The sequence below is a fragment of the Castor canadensis genome, chromosome 8 (genome assembly GCF_047511655.1).
Source record: "Castor canadensis chromosome 8, mCasCan1.hap1v2, whole genome shotgun sequence".
Taxonomy (NCBI): Eukaryota; Metazoa; Chordata; class Mammalia; order Rodentia; family Castoridae; genus Castor; species Castor canadensis.
In genome coordinates this window covers 74,095,237-74,118,205 of record NC_133393.1, presented here as the reverse complement: position 1 = coordinate 74,118,205, position 22,969 = coordinate 74,095,237, and the positions used below count along the sequence as shown (strand labels likewise).

Genomic DNA, 22,969 nt, shown 5'->3' with positions numbered 1-22,969 from the left:
GTATACTCTACTCCTCAAGTCAGCCACAACTCTGAGTTTAGGATACACTCGTCAGAATTTGTTTAGAAGTTGTTAATCATCACAGAACAAACTCAAGGTACACGATGATCAAAAAGTATGAAAATAATTCAAGAAACAGCTATATGATATTGATCATTTATGTTTACTCCATTTTGTTAATGAAGAAAAATCATCTTATAGAAAAAGATAAGCTTCAATCCTGAGATCAGCTCTCACCTCTCTTTTCTAATGAAGAGAAAGAAGGTATCTTTAGTATATAACTTTGCTTTAGCAAAATGATGAGGACCACATATCCCTCCTTCCAACTAAAGGTCCTTGGTTTCTGCATAATTCAAAGGAATTTTAAAGTCTGAGAGTTAACCAAGAAGGATGCTTTTACAGCATAGTTATCAAATGTATGATTGCCACAGTTTAATATAACCACCAAACACAAAAATCATGAGTGATTATCCTAAAGATTTCTTTCCAGAAGCCAACCCCCAAACATAGTTACCATAGTGGCTTCTTTTTGCTGTCTTGCTCAATGTAAGTTTTATATTTAACTAAAGAATGAATAAGAAAAATGCTTCTGCCAAGCATTTGATTACTGTCATGGGATAGACAAGTGTCCCCAAAAGGCATACATATTGAAGACTTGGTCCTTAGTCTGTGGCACTATTGGAAGATGGTACCTAGTTGGAAATCTTCCCGTCATATGGGGGTATAACCTCAAAGGAGATATTGGTGCCCTGGCCCCTCCTTTCTCTTTCTTGCTTCCTGACTGCCATGAGGTGAATATCTTCTTCCACCTTGTACCTTGGGCCTCATCACAGGCCCAAAAGTGATAGGGTTAATGGATTATGGACTGAAACCTCTGAAATCATGAGCCAAAGTAAACATTTCCTTTTTATAAGCTGATTTCTCTTAGGTATCAGTTAAAGAAAGCTGATTGACACAGTTGCTATCTTCTGTCCATACTTTACTGAATCTTAACTCTTAGTCATTAATTAGATCTTTAAATTGTTTGCCTTACACAATCCAATCTCTGCCTTTACAATATGACTCAAATTCATGGCCTCCTACTTAATCCCACAGACTCTTGAGGACTCCTGCACAATTTCACATCTCTTTCACAAAAGGGAAATGGCTTGTATTATACAATCTTCTTCTGACATTTAATTAAGCATATTTCCAGAGTACATTTTGCTTTCCTAACAGAAAATTAGGGTTGGGAAAATCTTTAGAAGTCATTTAGTTCCACATACTTACCTGACAGATGAATCTTCTCTATAATACACCTCTTACAAGTGTTGGTATAATTTTTTTTCTTTTTGTGTTTTGAGATAGGGACTCGCTATGTAGCCCAGGCTGGCCTCAAACTCATGATCCTCTTGCCTCAGCCTCAGAAATATTGGGGTTACAGGCATATGCCACTGCACCCACATGTATTTTCTACTTGAATATTATCAGTGATAGAGAAATAGTTTTTGAACAAACCATTCCACTTTTAAAAGTCCAATTACAAGTAAATTCATCCTTAGTTTTGACTATATAAACTATTACACAAACAAAAATTTGCCTATATTAGTTACTAATACTTGGGACAGGTTTATTTTCCCTACTAAATTTTAATTTGCCTTTTTATTTTTATATTACTTTGCTTTTTCTAACTGAAAAGTTAGTTTCTCCTAGAAGTTTTCTTTGTCTAGTGAGGATAAATCCTTGCTATTCAAAAGATTAGATGGGATGAGGAGTACATTTTGCAGTGTCTGACACATGAAAAACAATACCGTTAGCATCTATTGCAATTATAGTAGTTATACCAGAAGCACACTTGAACCTGAAGTTGAACTCTGTACATTTTGCAGATATAGAAAACAGCTGTGTGAGAGTGTGTACACAGCACAGATGCAATAGTTTAAGTTATTTCAGCATTTTTGACCAATACTCATGTGCCATGTAGTGTGTGAGAGAGAATGAGACTGACTGGACCAGCTGCCGGCTTGACTCCTCTTGGTTCACTGTGGCTCTCCAAGCGTGAGCCCTCACTATACTGAGCTTAATTCTCAGCACACATTTCATACAGCATAGCTCTTGATGCAAACAAAGTGATTCTTTTACCCCATGTCCAACAAGAGAAGCAGTAATCTCTTCCAACTCTGGAAACCCCCACGCCCATGGTGCTGGACATAAAGAAAGGCCTGAGCTCCAAAGCCATGCCTTCATATGTGATGTCTCAGGCACCTGACTATGCAAGTTTCACTTTAACTTACACTCTAAATAGCAAGAATAAGGTGTAGCTTCACTGTATTGTAATGATGACGATAGAAGAAAAAGTCTTAGCTATGGGAAGAAGGTGAAGACAAAGATGAATTCCAGCAACCTCAAACACTGTTCCCTTCAGTATCTCCATCATTTAACCTGACAGTGTTCTTTTCAGGCTATGAAAGATGGATTTCCCAAATGTTCAAAATCATTCAAAGGTCCCTCATTCTTTTTTTAAAATTTATCTTTATCAATAAATATAAATAGATTATTAGTTATGCCTCACCTCATGTTTTTAGGTGCAGAAAATTAAGGATTATTATGGATTTTTTGTCATTTTGTAATGCTCCTCCTTTTTTCCATTTTAATTAGCATATATTCATTGGGTGTGGGGAAGATTCATTGTGACAATTTCAAACAGCCTTACATTGTATATTGGTTAGATCGCCCCCAAGGTCCCTTAATTGTTCATGGGATACAAGAAACACTTCTGTGGAGCCAGTTTGCCAATCCTCATATCTGATCCTCCTTAGGTCCAATTCTGTACTCAGTCACTAGCACTTCTCAGGTCAGCAAGATCCCCTGCAGTCCACCTCACCTGCCCAGCACTCCTGCACTCCTGCTCCATTATGTTATCATATCACTGATCACTCTGAATGAGGCATGATGTGAACCCAGGTCCTTTCCTAGCCTTGCTCTTCATCCACACTTTGGAAGGGCAGGGTAGACACTCAAAAAATGGATATCCAGGCACTGAAGACTCATGCCTATAATCCTACCTACTCAGAAGACAGAGATCAATCAGGAGGATCATTGTTTGAAGCCAGACAGGGCAAACAGTTCTTGAGACCCTATCTTGAAAATACCCAACACACCCCCCAAAAAAGGCTGGTGGAGTGGCTCAAGTGTTAGAGTGCCTGCCTAGCAAACATGAAGCCCTGAGTTCAAACCCTAGTACTGCCAATGGAAAAAAAAAGTAGTGAATAAATGGAGCTTATCGGTAACAGTCTTCCCAGGCTTTCACTTCCAACAGCAGTAAATATATTAACAATTGGGAGATCATTACTCCCACCCCTCAGAAAACATCACAACCACTGCTATGACATTTAATAATAATTTAATTTTTATGAAACAGTGTCTTGCTGTGTAATGCAGGTTGGCCTCAAACTTGCGATCTTCCTGCCTCAGCCTCCCAAATGCTTGGATTGTAGGCATATGCCACCATGCTCCAGCTCTGGATTTTTGAATACTGCCTCTTTTAAGAACCATGATAACCCCATGAGTTCTAACAGGGAAACTGGGGTTTAGAAAAGGTTAAGCAACTGGCCTAGAGACATTCAGGTAGCCAGTGTGTGAGATGAGTGAAAACTCAGGTCACCTTGACTTTAAAATTGATGAACTTGACCAGGCTAATCAGCTACTCATGAAGCAGAGATTGGGAGGATCACAGTCTGAGATCAGCCTAAACAAAAAGTTAGCAAGACCCCCATCTCAACCAATAAGCTGGGTGTGGTGGCAAGCACCTGTGATCCCAGATATATGGGACACAAGTCCAGGAGGATAACAGCTCAGGTCAGCCTGGGTAAAAACGCAAGATCCTTTCTGAAAAACAACTAAAGCAAAAAAGGGTTCATGAGGTAGAGAACCGGCCTAGAAAGCACAAGCCCCAGAGTTCAAACCCCAGTACTGTCAAAAACAAAACAAAGCAAAACACCTGATGATCTTTACCTTCCCATGTTAGTTCATTAAAATCCAGCCCTGAGAAAAGGACACTTACTCAGCATTGAGTCCTGAAAGAATGAGAGTGTGCAGTGTCACTTGTACCATGATTTGAACAAGAGTTTTATATGACCCTGATGATTGGCCTTCTCAATTCCCACCTTCATGAAGTGAAGGTCATACAGGTACTGGTCACCCAGGGTTGGCTCCTTATCATTTGCTTCCCATTTATGGTACACCTCCCTAAGTAGGCATTTTCTGCCCACCCAACGGAAAGCTTGCTGCCCCAAACCTCTCCTTAATGTATTTGTCTTCACATAATCACCACTGTTTGTATAGTTCACTCCTTTCGTTACTTTTATATTGTGTCTAACCCTTTGGTTACATAAATTTAACCAAAGACTTTGCCACCCCACACCTGCAACAGTAACAGCAGAGTAAATGTTCATAAATATTAGACAAGAAATGAAAGGTCAAAGGTTAAAGTCAGTAATTAGTTCAATCTCTCTCCATGTCTTTGGAACCTTGAATACTCCTCTGTTACTGCAAATAGCTTCTATTATTATCATTATTACTATGTTACACTGATGATAATAACATCGCCAAAGAAAAACTGTCTTAATGAGGGAATGTTACGGTCTTGGACATAGTGGAGCATGTGGCTGGTGAAGGCACAGAGGAAAGGGAAACCACATAAGCAAGTAGAGGCAATGGACATGCCCCATGCACCTGAGAGGTGCACTAACCCACAGCAGGAATATGTGATCCAGGTGACAGGGGTGCACTCTAGAGTGGAATTACAATTATCCTTTAGGCTGTCCATCCTTAGCATGATCCACCCCCACCTACTTTAGGTTCCACAACTGCAAAGCAAAATTCTGATCATTTTGTTTTTCCATACACACATGGCTATCGTGGGGAGAGCCTGCAAACTACAACACACAGCTATCTAGTTGGTTTGGCAGAGACATTTTTTAAAAGGTTAGGCATTTAAAATGAGAAATCTACCTGGTTTCTTATGACTTAATTATTAAGGAAATCATCCTTCAAGCCTATGTTCTCTCTAAACATACTGAAAATTCCACCTGTGGGATTTTAGGGTAACACCCCCAGGTTCTGCTCTTCAGAAGGACTATAATGTAGAAAGTCAGTTGACCTTGTTCTTATCTTTGCATTCCTCAACATGTGGTACACAGCATTAGACATTTCTGCAACTCACAGGTTTCATGACCTGGAACAAACTGCTTCATCTTTATGGGTTTCAGGTTCTTCTCTAAAATCAGGTTAAATATTAATGGGCTGAAGGGTGTGGTTCAAGTGGTACAAGTGTCTGTCTAGTAGTGCCAAGGCCCCAAGTTCAAAACCCAGTACTGCCAAAAACAAACAACCCTCCCAAAACATCCTAATGATTCTGTTTAGACTGGGATCTTTATACAAATGTGAAAATAAACATCTAGTGAAATATAATAGGAATTGGAAAAAATCCAATAGATTCAACCTATCTGCCTTATACGAATATATTCCGCCTATTTCATTAGTCTCAGAGTTCAGGACCAGGAAATTGGTAAAAATAAAAAATGAACACAGGATTTAAGCAAGTGAGAAAGAAGGAAAGGAAGGAAGGAAGGAAGGAAGGAAGGAAGGAAGGAACTACTTACAGGGGAAGTCAGTAATTCAAAACATTTCTTACAAAAGAATAATTAGCCCCACAGAGTGGGGGGTGATTTGTAAAAATACAGAACTTTTCTAAGGATAAGGTGTTGATAGACACCCTTGTGTAACTTCATTAAGCTACCCTTGGGGCTGAGGGGATTGCAACTGAATGAGAAAAGGAAAAGTGCTATTTCACAAACCTGCCCCCAGGAGCTACTGCAGCCTCTGCAGTAGACCAGTTCCTTGCCAAGTGATGAGAATTTGCCTTTTCGTGTTAGAGAAGCACAGAGGCAGTTATAAAAACAGAAGAGGAGGACAACTCAGAACAGCTGCCAGTACTTAAATCTGTGGAACACATACAGAGAAAACCCAGCCAGCTTTGCAGCTAGCTTTGAGCCACAGCTTTTGTGTGACTTTACTGTTCACATACATCTTTTACAGGCTTCGCATTCTGTTGTTCTGTATCTAACACAGCAACACAAAATTTTGCTGATACAACAATTAATTCATTTCAAGCATTTCTCGCAGCCATGGCAATACAGAATTGTGGGAGAGGGCAAAAGAGCAATTTTCAGTATATCTACTTTTAAGTCATGAAAATGACAACAGATTCAACCCCAAGGACCTGTGAACATAGCAGTGTTAGCAAAGACAGTACCCACAGATTCTCCACTTCAAATTCCAACTATCCATCATACCTGACAACTCAAGGATCAAATGGACAAGAGTGGGCCAAAACAGTTAACTTCAAAAAATGGATTATAAATCTGTACTCACAATAAAGAGACAGAAGGACTCAATTTAGAAGTTAGGTGGAATGAGTTAACAAAACATAGGAGGAAAACTGTACAAAATTAACCACTGTTTACTAAGCTCTATGGTCTATTTATCTGAATGTAAGTTATGTTGGGCAGGGCGGCATTCCAGCATAATGTGTCAAAGTAGCAGAAAGACACAACTGTTTGTGCTGAACTAATGGTTTAGTTGGTTTGCTATCTGCTCACACTACTAAAGATTTGAGTCACTCTAAACACTATAATTGTTTCCTATGCATCATCTATATAATACTTTTACAAAAAATAACACTTAACAAAGTTAGCTTTACATATTTACAAACATAAACATACTTTATTATTTAGTAAAATCTTCAGTTGCATTGAAAGATTAAAAAGCATTAAGCCATCAGAGTTGGAAAAGTTGGAAGAAGTTTCTCAAATCATGGAAACCTCAGCTTCACATATAAAGATGGTAAGAATCAGAAAGCAATGTTCTCAGCAGACCTGAGAAATCAGTGCATTCTAAGTTCCTTCCCACAAGTAGCTGTGCACACAGTGGTGGATCTCACCACTGACAACACTGTGAATGGAAGTGGACATTTCACCAGGTGCAAAAACTGTACCTTCTCATGTAGCATTGTGTATTACCATACACTCTCCCTTGGGTACCCTAATTGGGATCGAAGGTGCTCCAAGGACTGACCCTGCTGCCCACCTCACTTCACCAATCACAGTAAAGGATTATCCTTCAACATCTTTAAGTTTCAGTGGTTGAAGGAACAAAGATTGTGAACACATTTGGAAAAACCTTGCGGTTTCATTACTTGTTACTCTGGAAACTCAAATAAGTAGCATATTAATAAAAATATTTCAAGTGAAAATAAGTGACTAATTACTTGTCAGTCCCCATAAAAGTCTGGGATTATATTCTAATTTAAACATTCACTTAGAAATGCAATGTTGTAACTTTAACTTAGTAACAGTAAAAAGAGCAAGCATATTCACAAACAGTAAAGATTTGTGAAGTGTACAGACTTATCTACTCACCTCAACTGTCTAAGTAACCACATCCCAGAAACACAGCGGCCACACATTTCCCACCCATTTACTCCAAGGCTGTTTCTAAAACACATGGCAATTACAGCAAAATGAACACAGTAAATGTAACATGTTTTAAATCAGCTCACTTCCTCACAACCTTTATATTGCTTTTGTGTGTGTGTGTTGTTGAGGATTGACCTAGGGCCATGGACATGCACTCTACCATTGAACCACATTCCAGCCCTGAATGACTGATTTTTATCCAATAAAAGAGTAGCTTGAAAATTTTTACAGATGATGCTAAAGAAATTTTTAGGCAGACACATCTATTATTATTGAAAAAAAGATGTTTCTGAAGAGCTAATGTGTACCAAGACTAATTCTGCAGATTTAAAAAATGTACAATAATAATGTACATAAACCAGTAAGTGCAAAAAATGGTAAACATTTTAAAGTCGACTAAAATTAATACCAAGAATCCATAAATAACAGTCAGACCTAAAAACCTACTACTGAAGTAAGACTATGAGTCTTTGGTCAATATAAGGTCATCTAAGTTTATACTATCATTTAAAAAAATTGGACAAGTAGGGCCTATTATCAATGACCTTTTTTAGCTCTCTGAGCAGCCAGTGGCCCACTGACACAAATGTCCAAGATAACAGCAGTATGGCACATTTAGATGAAAACTGCACAGGCAAAGCCTTTCCTTGCAACCTTTTTTTACAGCAAATAAAAATGGCAGCCCACTTAGGCTCCTGGGCACTGGTGCTATGGTTTAAATGAAAGACATATAGAGAAGTATCATCCACTGTAGATAAAACACTCTTTCTACTTCTCATTTTTAAATGTTAGGGTACCATGCTGGGGAAGGAGGTACAATTCTGCTTTACAAAGGACATAGAAGTCTCTTGTTTTAAGCTACAAACCTCTTAGCCACAGAGAAAAATGTCAGTCATCCATTTGTTAGACCCCAAATCTCCTTCTACTGCTCACAATATGCAACACATATTTTAAGGGGTTGTTGAAACAGAAAAACAAAGGAAGCCCTTGAAATAGACGCGATCTTCCCAGTTGTGCCCCTTCCTTTATTGCTGTGCCTCCACACCTGCCTTCACATTGTTTCCACATGCTCCAGCCCTTGAACTTGTGCAAAAGCATTGCAAAATAAAACTGCATAAATATCACATTTCAAAACATGACCTACTAATGATAGGCCAGTCATATGTGCCAGAATAATCATAATTAAATCATAATCTGCAAACGCCCCTGACCCAAGACATTTTTCAAATAATAACAGACATTAAACACGTTGTGGCCATGGGCATTTATTTCAGCAAGAACAGTGGTGTAATTCATTCTGAGAAACACTTAAAAATGATTGTCTCTTCACCACTTTCAGGGATCATAAAACAATTTCATAGGCAGAAAAAATATTGAAGATTAAAGGATAATTCTTTTTTTTCCCAACATCAGCATGTAACTGTACAGGCATTGCTAAACTGCCTAAAATCAATACAAGTATATGCAAGCTGGAGGTTTCTTTTAAAGAGCTTACAGCTCCCTTTCCTTGGACCACATGGAGATAATGCCCCACACCAAATGTAGTACAAACTGGATGCATAGTACCAGGGTGACTTACCCTAAAAAAGCTGAATTGATTCCTCGTGGCAAGCAGTCACAAATGCTTGAAGTACAACTCCCTTCATTTGTTCTTCCAGTGAGCCAGCCCTAGCCTCCCATTAACCCAGTCCATTGCAGATAATCTCACACCACACAGCTCCTCTGCTTCCCTAGTTCCCAGCCCAACAAGGCTAATCACATTCCGGTGGCAGGGAGTGAACAGATGGTGGATTCCATGGTAACCAGCCCTCCTAAGGCGATTGGTAGAAGTGTGTGACTACTGCATATTGGGTAACAATCGCTGTCTTTGTGCTCCAGTGCTGCAAATCCTAAAGGCAGGAACACACATAGACACTCACATGCGCGGGGCTTGCCTAGCAGGTGTTTGGCTATTTAAACAAGGCAATGCAGTCCAACTAAAAGCTTTCTGCAAATCTGCCCTTTGTGGTACAAAGTCCTAATGTTTCAGATAACGTATGCTGCTCATTCAGGGAGAAAGGTCGGAGACTTAACTTGACAAACAGAAAAAAAAAAACTTGAAAGTTAACTTGCAAAGTCAAGACAGCAGATTCTAGAAAGCTGAGCTGCATCAGCAAGTTGTTTTCTGATTTGCAGTCTACCTCAGAACTGAAAATTGGTTTTATATTTTTAAGGATTTAAAAAATATATATATATTTAAATGCATAAATACATTAAAATGTTTAAAATTATTTGGAAATAAAGTCAAATTTTTGAAATCAATTCTTTTGGAAGAAAACATTTTTATTATTTATTGAATGGGGAGAAGGCTAAAAAACCTTATACTTAAATATAAAAATTTCATCTATAGCCTTAATGAAATTTCTTGGTTTTGTATCATCTCCTGGGTTTAATTTGTTTTAGCATCCATGAAGATTAAATGCTGATTCAGCAGGAAAATACTTGTCCCACACCTTCGGGCTTACTTATGGAATCAGAGTAAGTTCTTGGAAAATCAAAATGACTACAAATCAAATATATCCAACAGAAACCAACTATCAAAAGTAATCTGCAGCTACAGGCACTCAAGGTATCGTTAGAAATAAAAAATTTTTAAAAGGACAAAGAAGAAATTAGGATAAGCTTAAGAAGAAAACAAAAAATGTAAACTATGATCAAACTTTTAGGTATTAATTGCCTCCTTTCTAGCCATTCCTTATCTTAAATTTCAGAGTTCTTTTACTGGCATGAATAAGAAATGCAATGCAAATATTAAAAGGAAAAAGACAGTTATTACATGTAGATGATATAATTCTATTCATACTAAAGATCATCAAGAGAATGTATATTATTAATAGTATCAGGACATTACTGAAATAACCAAATATATCAATACAATTCCTTCATAAGAGCAAAGTATATAAAACAACCAATAAGGTTAGTTTTACTAACAATGACAACAAAAAAAGGGTAAAAACCTAGGAGTAATATTACCAAGAAATGTACGTGAACTATTTGGGGAAAAAAAGTACAAACTTTTGATAGGAGAAATAACGAAAAACTAAGTGAAAAGAGAAATGTGTTGGAGGACAAAAAAGATCCATTATAAAGATCCTTAGCTGGGCATGGTGGTGTATATCTGTAATCCCAGCACTTGGGAGGCCGAGGCTGGAGGGTCTCAAGTTCCAGATCAGCCTGGGCTACATGGTGAAGTCCTGTCTCAAAAAAAATCCAAAATCCTAACGTTCTCAGTTCAGTAGTCTTCTAGTAAATACTCAACATGTATATAAAAACTTTAACACAGTGAAGTTTATTTGAATTTTTAAAAAAAGACAGAAAATTCTCTATGAAAGGATTAAGTTACTAACTGTACCAACCTTTAAAACATGTTATAAATACCACAAATGAATTTATACCTCCCAAACTTAGGACTCCAGGACAAACCTTTCTCTTGATAAATCCCACCTACTCTACGAACACCTTCTGCCTCCATGTCTAATAACCATTCAAATGTAACATTCTAAAATCCAACTCCTGATTTTCTCCTCAAACCTAGTCCTCCCTCTTGCATCCTTCCTTGGTTTTGGAAATGGCACTCAGGCAAAACTCCTGGGAAATCAACCTTGTCTCCTCCCAACTCCTCAAAGGTGTTGAACTTTTTCTTCAAATCTGGCCCCTTCTTACCTTGACAACTTCCACCAGGTACAGGCCACATCATCTGTCATCTGCATTCCTTAATAAATTCCTAAGTGGATTCTACCTCCACCTTGACCTACAGTAGGTCATAAAACCTAAGACAACAATGCTCATTCTATTCTTCAAATCAGCTTTTCCACTGCACTGAGAATTAAAGTCCTAGTCAGTATGAAGAATTAAAAGCTCCTAGCTGGGCACCCGTGGCTCACACCTGTAATCCTAGCTACTCAGGAGGCAGAGATAGGAGGATCGTGGTTCCAAGCCAGCCCGGACAAACAGTTCACAAGACCCTATCTCGAAAAAAATTATCACAAAAATACGGCTGGTGGAGTGGTTTGAGCTATAGGCCCTGAGTTCAAATCCCAGCACCAGGAAAAAAAAATGTAAAGCTCCTAACAGCCTGCTCCTGTAACCTCATTAACTCACTTAATTCATTCCCTACAACCCTTTCCTGCCTTCCCTGAGATTTCCAGATAGTCTGACACTGTGTCTTCTCACCTACTTTCTCAATAACTTGGATGGTAACAGCCAGTAGTTGTGTCACTAAGAACTCTATGTTCCCAAATGCCAAGCAAAGGTCTTTGTACATAGTAAGCATTAGACAAATTTGCTGGATGAATTAAAGAGAATGTGCTATGTAATTTTTTTATTCTAGTGCAAATCTAGAAGTAACCTAAGAATTCAATATTGGATGATTATGTAAATAATAATGTACTAAACTTGATAGACTATTGTTAGTCAGTTTTGTGTCTCTGTCATCACAGAGAAAAATCAACTTAAAGGAGGAAAGAGTTATTTGGGCTCAGGATTTCAGACGTTTCAGTTCATGATCACTTGGCTGTTGATTCTTGGCCTATGCTGAGGCAAAACATCATGGTGGGGAGCACATGGTAGGCCAAACTGCTCTCCTCATGGCAGCCAGGAAGCAAAAAGTGAGAGCTCATTCACTCATGTGAGAAAGAGAGAGAGAGAGAGAGAGAGAGAGAGAGAGAGAGGTGTCAAGGACACACCCTCCTGTGAACTATCTTCTCTAACTAGTCCCCACCTTCTAATAGCGCATTTGACTATGAACTTATCAATGAGGTTAGCGTGACTCATTCACCTCTCAAGGTCCCACCTCTGTATATTGCAGCATTAGGAATCAAGCCTTCAATACATTAACCTTTGGGGACACTTCATATTCAACCATAACAACTATCATGTACCTATCAATATGGTTGTAACAACTGTGTGGCAAAAGGGAAAAGTTTGTGATATATTATTAGTGACAATGTATTACTTACTGAGTTCCTAATATCTTCTATGCACTACAATAAGCACTTCACAAATATTTTATTTAAATCTCTTTAGGGACAATGAAGCACACACTGTTATCTTCATTTTTCAGGTATGGAAACTGAGATTCAGAATTTAAATTCTTTGCCTTGGTCTTACTGCTGAGATTAGAACCTCATTTGTCTGAGACTAAGTTTGGGTCTAAATCACTATGCTACACCACTTCCTAGAACTGGAGGAAAAGAATGCTAAACAGAATACTGACAATACACATATGCCACACATTTGCAATGACATTAAAAAAAAAAGATATTCTTAGGAACAAAAGCCTAGGCTTATATTTAGCCTTTAAAATCTAAAGAGTACCTGTGATGAAGAAATATTAGTGGCATTTTCCTTTCCCTTTTTCTAAAATTTTTCATGTCATAAACAATTTTATACAAAATGTTTCTTCTTCCTACACACATCTTTTCTTCACTCCACAAAGATCTTGGGTGGATTTACTCATTAGTGAGACACTAAAAAAAAAAAAAACTTAAGAACTTAGCTCATAGTTTCTAGAAAACTGATTTCACGGGAATTGCTCAGAAAGGGGAAAGTAACTCTAAGAACGGCAAATCAGGAATAATGATGTCTTGTCCATCTCCAAGCTCACCTCTGGGTGTTGTGACATTGTCTTCATGACAATACCTTGAACAGCGCTGCCCAGAATCTAAAAATAGGGGCCAAAACATAAACGGTAGGGCATGTGACGAGGAGCCAACAATCCCTACAAAGGTTCTCAAGATAAAAAGGTGCTGGAAGCAGGAAGTACAATAACTTATCTTTTTCAAATGCTGGCAGGCAGCAACACTGCTGGAAGCTCTGCCGTAGCAACCACAGCGCCAGCCAGGAAGCCACCACATAATCTTGGGAATGTTGCTCACGTGCCTGTTTCACTCCCCTCTTGCTCTTTTCCTTGGGTAGAGGCTTTATCAGGGAGAGATGTGAGGTCAGAGGTTCCTAAACTTTTTCAGATCACAGGGCCTTAGCATCTCAGTAACTTTTTGACGGCACCCAGGCCAAGAGTTCCATTGGTTAAGTAGTTAGGTACAAATAACTAATGACTATTTTGACCTAACAACTTAGCACCATTTAAAACAACACAAAATAGCTACAAGAAAGTTTAATATTTTTATTCCATCCTTAAATAACTAATTAGCTACTAACTAATAGCACATGAGCACCTAACAGGCCCGGCACAACTTCTTCCTGTTACAGGAACACAGTAGGTATCACCATCCTCATTTCCTGTTCCACATGGAATTTCACCAGCTTGTTGGCACAATGCTCACCAAACCCACAGCTTTAGAAAAAATGTGACATTATCAAAAGAAATACAAAGTCAGGCATTATAATCCTAGCACTTGGAGGCAGTAGTTTGATACCTCTCTGGAGATTTTAAATACCCTGGAGGCAGCACCCCTATAAGTTGGCAGTGCTGCCCCAAAACACCTAAGCACTTATTTTGGAATCAATATTCTTAAGCCCTGAGCCTCTGCAAAAACCCAACAACAGAAAGAAACCCTAATCAGAAATTTAGAAACCTGGACTATAATCCCTGCTTAGCTACCTGTGTGACAGGGACAAAACATTTCTGTCTCTGGTCCCATGTGCTTCAGTTACAAAAGGTGGGAGCTAGATATCAGCTCCAGTCTCCTCAGCTTCAAAACAATTAGAATGAGTATTACAGGAAGGAGGCTTCTTCTTCCATATAAATTGAGAATTAAAGAAAAAGAGGCGGGACTAGCAGGATAAGGAGAAATATTTACCTTCTAGAAGGAAAGAGCATATTAAAATTTCCAGTGGCCTATGCCTGGGTATCACCCTGAGGTATGGCATGACTGCGAAGCTTTAACAAGAGTTATGGCTCAAACGCAGGGGTGAGGCAACAGAATCTACACAGAGCTACTTTGTGTGGAGCACACCTTGAGCAACATTGCCTACTCACAGGCATGGAAAACAAAATACACCATCTACAGCCTTTTTTTTTTTAAGTGCTAGGGATCAAACCCAGGGCTTCATGAATGTTAGGCAAGTGCTCTACCACTGAGCTACACCCTCAGCCCCAGCAATAAAGAAGTGACATTTCCTTGGGTCTCTTTCAGTGAGAATTTTATATAAAAATATAAATATTCTATGAAAGCTTTTGTTTTTAATAAGTTGGCAATTTGTTTCTTGTGCAATTAATTTTTTAAAGGTGATTAAGAACAAAAACATCTTTGCAGGGAATAGAATAAGTTATAAGCAAAAGAAAACACACTGAAGTAAACTGAACTTTTCTGCCTAGTTTGCAAGGGGTTAAAATGGAGAGTCCAGAGATTTGATGGAAGCACTTCCCCTTTAAATTGCCCATGATTTCTCTGATGTATTAGCGTTTCACAGAAGTATACACTCTTCTAGGACCTGCCCAAGTTCTACACTATAATTAAAACAACCCATCTTACTTTTGGATAAGTCTACATCAGAGCTCCTGTGTTACTAGCCCTTTTCCACTGAAGTTGAACCATCAGGACTCTAACCAGGTCTACAGTGCCAGGGGAGAGGAAATTAATTCACTAATATTGGAATGATGCTGTGTCTTATTTAAGTGAGAATAATTCAATTCAATCCTGTGCACCATTACATTATTTGTTACTGTTTCACAGGAGTAACACTCGCTTCTCCTAAATTCTTAATATTGGTTTTAAAACAGGACCAGGAGGAAACCACCAAACATCTGGGTCTGAGTCTGTTGCTTTCCACACTCTTCATTCTCATCCATATTGTTTCCAAGAAGTGACTCAGAGACAATTCAAATCCAGATATTTTAATTATTTTTTGAAGGAAATTTCTGAAACATATGAAAACGAACTCTATAGGGAGTACACATGTATAACATATTTATGCTGATGTATTAAATTAATAAGTATACAAAATATTTATAAGAAGGTATAAAAAGTAGAAAAGGGCTAAGAACAAAGAATGTTCTATAAGATTTGTTGGGTTCTATAATGTACAAAATTCCATTCTAAACCCCATAGATCATAGACCACCTTTCTCTTAATGAGCTTTTAATGTTTGAGAAGCAGACTTTTACCTCTTCTTGTAGGGGGAAGGAGCAGGAGTTGAAAACATGAAATAATAATAGATGTATAACATCAGGTAAGCAGCAAAGATGCACCACACAGACGTCATTCTTTGAAAACTATCAAAACATCAACTATGAACCTTGTTTTTCATATTTTTGGGCTGAGATCAGGCCAGAATGAAAAGAATCGCAAGTCAAGTTTGACCTCACAAAACCCAATGCTGAACAGTTAATCCTTGTAGCTCAAAAAATTTCCTATTAGCCAAGCACAATGGCACTACCCCATGGTCCAGGCAGGGAGATCACTTAAGCTCAGGAAGCAAGGATAACCTGGGCAACACAGCAAGAGCCTGTTTTAAAAAACAAACCAAAAAACCTTACAGGACCAAAGCCTGCAAGCTTTTGGTCAAATTTACATAAAAACTGTTTCTTTTAAGCTTTAGAAAATTTGTTTGTAAAGAAAAAGTAAAAAAATGTAATGATCAGCTGAAGCTTTATTGTTGATACCCAGGGATTTATTTCTGGCCTCTCACCTGGTCTTATAATAGCCAACTCTTAGAAAGAGAAAAGATTGAAAAGAGGCAGAAGCCAAGCTTTGTGGGCAAGTGTCATTTGAGATTAGGATTAAGGTGTGTCTAACTATAAATATTTGAAGGTGTCAGAGTTTGAGGTGTGTGTACAGCAGGGGTGTGCATAGGGGTAGATGGAGTGTGTGTGCAGAGATGTGTTATGTGCACAGAGACATGCAAATGGGGTACGCAAGGGTGGATGGGATGGGTGTGTGTGCATGGGGATTTGGAGTCTGAGCTCTGAAAAGCTGCTGAATTTGCTCTGCAAACTGTATCTCCTAAAGGCTTTGGGTTCTTTTCTGGGATAACCTGTTGCATACAGGGCAAGTCATGGTTAACTAAGGCTGTGAACACACATGCATAAACTCTGGGCTGGATAGGGTACAATGATGAAAAGTTTTGCCCCACAACTTAGTCACTGGGTGACTTCCAAGCTACAACCCCTGAGCTTTGAGGCCACCTTGAAGGCACCAAGTTTAATACTTGTAATACTTGTTAACTTCCTTTTAGGAAGGTCAATGAGTTCTTACATCTTTTTTTTTTTTAATGGGTGGTACTGGGGTTTGAAATCAGGGCCTCATACTTGAACCACTCCACTAGCTCTTTATGTTGGGTATTTTCAAGATGGGGTCTCTAGAACTAATTGTGCAGGGTTCTGTTGACTTTGTAAGCTATGAATGGCAAACAATGACTTCTTGCTATGAGAACAAAAATAAATAAAAGAAGCCTCTCAAGAAAACAAAACACCTCTGGGTTCCCTTCATATTCCCAACAAGATTCTAACAGTACTCTTTCTTCCTCATTCATGCTTCTCAAAGGGTGGAAATTAGTCAGTGGGGTGAGGCATGCCTATACTCCACAGGTTGAAGAAGGAGGATCCAGAGTTCCAAGCCAGCCTGGACCCCATATACATCATGAAGTCCTGCCTTTAAAAAGGTGGGATGTCCTCAGCCACTGCCTCCAACTCCTCACCTATTGGTCACTCTTCATCTTAGTTCTGTCTGACCCAGCACTCCGAGGAACTCAGCTAAGGCCAGCAGTGACATCTCAACTGCCAACCCCAGGCCACCATGCAGTTCTTGTACCCTGGACTTAGGAGTGCTGACACACCCTCCTTCTCACCATTCTTTTCTTCTAACCGCTAACACAATCCAACTCTGGTTCTCCAGCACTCCCTGATAATTCCTTTCTTCCTTCTCGTTCTTCAGCAATTTTCTCCACCTTTTCTCTCCTTTATCACATCTAATCATTCAGGTAAAATCAATAAAGTTTCACAAAGTTAAATAATGTTCATAAAAACAAATATCACAAGTAAATTACTTGTGTTTAGATATTATAGACCAATTCATTGGCAAAACATGAGCTTATCAATTCCAATCTGGAAATCTCACTGACTGAATAGGATATTTTAATCTTTGCAAAAAAAGAAAACAAACCAAATAATTTCCTGGTGGCTATATGGCAGAAGGTGGATAAAAGTAAAAAAGACTTCAGCATCCCTTATGAGTTGGTGTGCTGAACAGTTGTATATGTACTTAAATACTTGGCTGCTGAATTGTGACTGCCAGAACCCCATCCTAATGACTCATGCCATGGAGCTTTCATCTTGAGAAGTGAAATGGAGTCAGAGAGCCAGAGCCACAATAGGTGGGCAGTCTGTGAGCATCCAACTACCTTCTCTGCATGAAGCAGCACCTACTGTCACCTTTTCTAAAGCTAGACCAAATGCTGACTCTCTTGCCTGCCACAATTACTTGTTTAAAAAGCTTTAAGGAGCTGACAATGTAGCTCCATGGCAGAGCCCTTGCCCAGTATGAGTGAAGTTCTCAGTTTGATCCCCAGCAATGCACAAATAAACAAGGAAACTAATAAATAAAAAACTTTTTGAATCAGGAAATAGTATTTGTTGTCAAAAATTATGAGAAATAAACAAAAATAAAATCAAGGTAGCTTGATAATCCCTCTTAATATCTTGGAGTAGTAGTTCCACACTTTCCTGTATATATTCACATACTACACACATGCACAGATCTCAGTATTTTGTCTTTATAAAAACAGTGTGCTATAAGTGCTACTGTATCATATGTGGCATTGGGGATTTTCTGTAGACCGTGCTTGGTAAGAAGTTTTATGAAATCACTTTAACATAAGAGTCTGCTTCATTTTTTCTCAATCCTGTCAGGTAGTCAGAGTTTAAAAGTAGACGCTGATGCATAATTAAGCTGCTTAATTTTATTTTATAGAATTTGGCACTGCTCAGGAACATAATTTCTCTAACAGTCCAGTAAATGTCAGTACCTTTATTTCAAATTTCTTTAAATAAACGAACTGTCTAAGAAGACTTGCCACTTGATTCAGAGGAGACCTCCTTATTCTCAACTAATGTACAGTTTTCTGCTGCAGGTTAAGTTAACTCATTATTCAGAGTCACTATCTGACTTTCTAAAAAGGTTTCTAAAAATCTAAATGCTGTTCACTTTACAGGATTTTCCACCATCAGCTAAATAGTGATTCTTGTTGGATGAAACACGAATTTTAACAAGCAACTGGGACGCTATAATTTGGTTCTTTTTTTCTGTTTGAAAAAAGGAAATGCCAGTTGGGAGAAGTGCAAGATAGTGTGTGTGGATGTGGGGACAGACACACACACACACCCTCCTTCCTGCCCCTAGGCCAAAAGAACAAATTGCCATTGCTAGAAAAAGGATCAATGTTACTTTGGTTTAACTTTTACTTTAGATTAAAGTGTCTGGGAACAATATATAGCCCATCCTATACCCAAATGAATTACACATCCACTGAGGGAACCCTGAGGCACTCCTATTCATAGTTTCCCAACATAAGAAACTGAAACTTTCTCACGACAGTAGCATCATGTTTTCTGAAGTGAGTTGGAAGATCAAATGCTCCTAACCACAGAAAGAAGGTAAAAATTAGGATTTCCAAAGGAGGAAACTTTCCAACATGTTGCCATGTCATTTAGTCAACTATATTAGACAAACATTTACCAAGAGTAATTCTTGCAGTCAATCAAGAAAGGCCAGAAAGGTATTCCTTGACCTGTGGACCTTGCAGCCAATGGCAGTGGATCATGGCATTGCTTGCTGAAAGATTTTAAACTGCAATTTCAATCTGTTTAGTAGATGTAGGGCTATTTGAATTTTCTATCTTTTCTTCTGTAACTCTTTCGCTAAGTATGTCTTTTAAAGGAATTTGTTTCATATAAGTAACTACCATAAAGTCATTCATGACGATCAATTATAATCCTATACGTAGACCCCTGATAGTGTAATTTTCTTCTCTTATTCCTGATGTCTTGACATTTATTAAGCTTCCCAAAGAGTCTGAGGTTGATTATTGCCTTCTTTCTACTTAGAGTTTAATTTGTTCTTCCTATAAATTTATAAGGTGGATGCTTAGCCCACTGACTTTAGAACTTTCACTAACTTTAGAACTTTCTGGTGCAGGCACATTACCCTAAGTGCTTGCAAACAACTGTAGCATGTGCCAGCTTAACAACTTTTCTATACCAGAGCGGTATTCCAACATCTATCATTCCATCTTGGCCAGAACCAAACATCAAACTTGTTATTTATAAAAAACAAAACAAAGCAAAACAAAACAAACAAACAAACAAACAAAAAAACAATGAAGCTTAACAAATGAGAAGAAAAAAGTCTCTTACATGGTAAGCCATGTATAGGTTACTGAGCATATCAGATAGTATAGCAGAAAACTACTCTGAATGGTAACTCCTCTGAAACTTTCTTTCAATGCAGCGGGAGGGATTTATAATCCCGACCTTCATCATCCTCACTGAAGACATTTACAGGAAAACTTCACCTAGAAATAACACACAAACTGCTTCCATCTAGCAATATAAAACTTTTCTTCTTCCTTTTCCTGCAGAAATATACAACTCAATCTCTGCTATCTTATTAGTGAAAACCTTTTCACAGCTCTCAAATTCTCCCAATTCTACAATGTATTCAGAACAATATACCAGGTGAGATGATATGAAATAGAATTTGAGCTGGCTGATTTAGAGTCTGGAAATGTCAAACAGAATTCTTAGAACAGCAGAGGTCACAAAGTTGCCATTGAAATTTAGTGATCAAACAATAGACGCTCAATTAACTTAATATGTACATAGGACTAAGATATGAATCTTGACTCATATCACTTACACAAGTCAATTCCAGATGGCTCATAGACCTAATATGAAAAGTGAGACAATAAAGGTTCTAGAAATGCTATAGGAAAACATCTTTATGACCTTCAGGTAGGCAAAGGTTTTTCAAACAGGACCTAAGAGGGAAAGACTGAAATTTCACATCATTGTTCAAAGAACATCAAGCATTAAAAAAAAAAAAAAAAAAAGTCTTAGCAAACAGAAGACAAAGCAAAGATAAAAAGAAAAAATATGAAACAGAAAAAAAGAAAGCCTAGAGGAAAAAAATTGTAACTAATAATGCTGAAAAAGACTGTTGCACAGAATATACCACAAACTCAGACAAATTGAGACAATCAATAAAATTTAATGAGCAAAAGTCTTGACTGGACACTTCAAAAAAAGGATCTCTAATAAGCAGATAAAAATAACTATCGGGCATATGCAAAGTAAAATCAAAATGATACTACTACATACCTGTCACATGGCTAAATGTTTAAAAACCAACAGAAAGAACTGGTAAGTATGTGGAACTAGAATATTCACATAAATGGAGCCAATGTGGAAAACTTTTAGACAGTATCACCTAAAGCTGAATATATGCATGGGCTAAACCCAGTAATTCCACCAGAAGGTATGTATACAATACTAGCACTGTTCATCATAATAAGCAATGTCCATCCACAGCAAAATGGAAATTAAGTATTATCCACAATGAAAAAGAACAAATTAGTACACAGTGTGCAATGAATAGGTCACAAACTTAGTGAATGGGCAATCTTGGACCTGAATTATACTTTTAGTACTTATCATGTAATACTAACTAGGTATAGACATGGGTATAACCTCATAGAGCCTGCTTTCTCTGTCTGAAAAATAGGGTCACACCACCTATCTTAAAAGATTCTGAGGATAGAACCATTGTGTATATAATACCAAGCATTAAAAGGAGATCAATAACAACTGACAGTATCAATTCCTTTTATATATAAACCTTTTTCACATACAAAGTCTATTCCAATGAAATAATGTTCTCTCTAACCTGCAAAATAAAGCTATAGCCTTTCTACTCTAGAAAGAAATAGGAGGTAGAAATATTCCACTGATCTTATAATGTGGACTTACAAAGAAAATTATATGAATTGATCATTTCCACTACAATATTAGAGTTGCCAACTCAGTGATCAATGAAAGCACAGCAAAACCAGGTCATGATATTTTATTATTCAGCTACTTTATGAACTCCACATGCAATTGCAGCTGTTGGCTCTAATGCCAGAGGATCAAATGAGTGGGAAAGATGAAACAAATGGGCAGGAGAAATGCCAAGAGTTTATAAGCTATTGGACAAGAGTCCAACTGGTTCAGTTATAAAGCCAAACTATGTGTACTGTCCACACTCACTGAAGAGGAGCACATGACAGGTTGAGGAATGAAACAGAATGGGGGAAAAAAGAATTAAAGCTTGTCAGCCTAATTCTGAGTCTAGTTTTCATCAGTTTTAGTCATACACACACACATTAATTGTCAGAAAATAAAATACATAGGTTCTGCAATAAATCCCACTTTGACTTTTTTTTTTTTGGTGCTGGGATTGAACCCAGGGCATTGTGTATGCTAGGCAAGCACTCTACCACTGAGCTACAACCCAGCCCTGACTTCTAATGTTTATATGTATGAATATAGCATTATTTTTAATGTCTATATATAATGCCTATATATACAATCTGAGATTTATGACAAGAGTTTCTATTTTAAATGGTAATAAAATGAAAATTTATAATTTCTACGAATAGCACATATTCAACAAAAATTTTATTCATTTGTATAGAAAAGTCAGGTTATTACTTTATATTACCATCTAAACTAGTGAGGGGAAGACAGAGAAAGAGCAAAGAAACAATAAACCCCCTGACATCTTCAAGTCAGATTAAAAACTCAAATTTTCTGATCCAAAATTATTTAAAGGCTCCAAATTTCTATATTTTGATGGTATAATCATATCACCCCCAGTTATTTCTACTTTATCAAATTTTACCATGGGCATTTAAGTTTAAATAGAAGCAGCACTTAAGAATTTATGAGTAAACTCAAAGTACTCTAAACCCATTTCCATTCATTCCACAAGAAATGTCAATACATCATTTTGGTGCAAGTCTGTGACACAGGGATTCATTACAATGAGAATAAAGGACAAAAAGCCTTCTCTTTTTACTGAAGTTCATACACAGGGCCTAAAGCTTGCTAGGCAGGTGCTCTTTACACGTGAGCCATTCTGCCGGTCCTAGGATGGGTCTAGTTTTCCATTCACACAGGCCTGGGGGAGTAGAAAAACTGCCTTAGTAACAGTCCTCTTTCAATTCTCCTCACTGCTCCAGCTTTTTACAAAACTTCTAGAGCTACTACTCCACTTGGTCTCTATGAAGCAAACATAGGTTGACTACCACATAGAAGTTTTTAAGATTGTGAGATTCATAAATTCAAACAAACGTGCACACACGTTCACTTAAAAATCCTATTTCAGTATCTGTCCTTCAAATCTAAGGTCATGTTAATATTGACATTTTAAAATGAAGAATATCAGTATAATGGGGTTTCGCCTCCCTCCAAAGGC

General features: G+C 37.8%; 1 protein-coding gene across 4 annotated transcripts in view; it reads right to left on the bottom strand.

The window, feature by feature from the left end:
* Fgd4 (FYVE, RhoGEF and PH domain containing 4) overlaps nt 1-22,969 on the bottom strand; it is a 216,761-nt gene that overhangs the window by 124,899 nt on the left and 68,893 nt on the right. The window contains exon 1 of one of the 4 annotated variants that reach the window (XM_074083099.1): nt 9,097-9,723. The exons of the other annotated variants lie outside the window; for them this stretch is intronic. The gene's annotated coding sequence lies outside the window, so the exon portion shown is untranslated. Of the gene's footprint in view, nt 1-9,096; nt 9,724-22,969 lie in introns of those variants that run through there. 4 annotated transcript variants of the gene reach the window in all.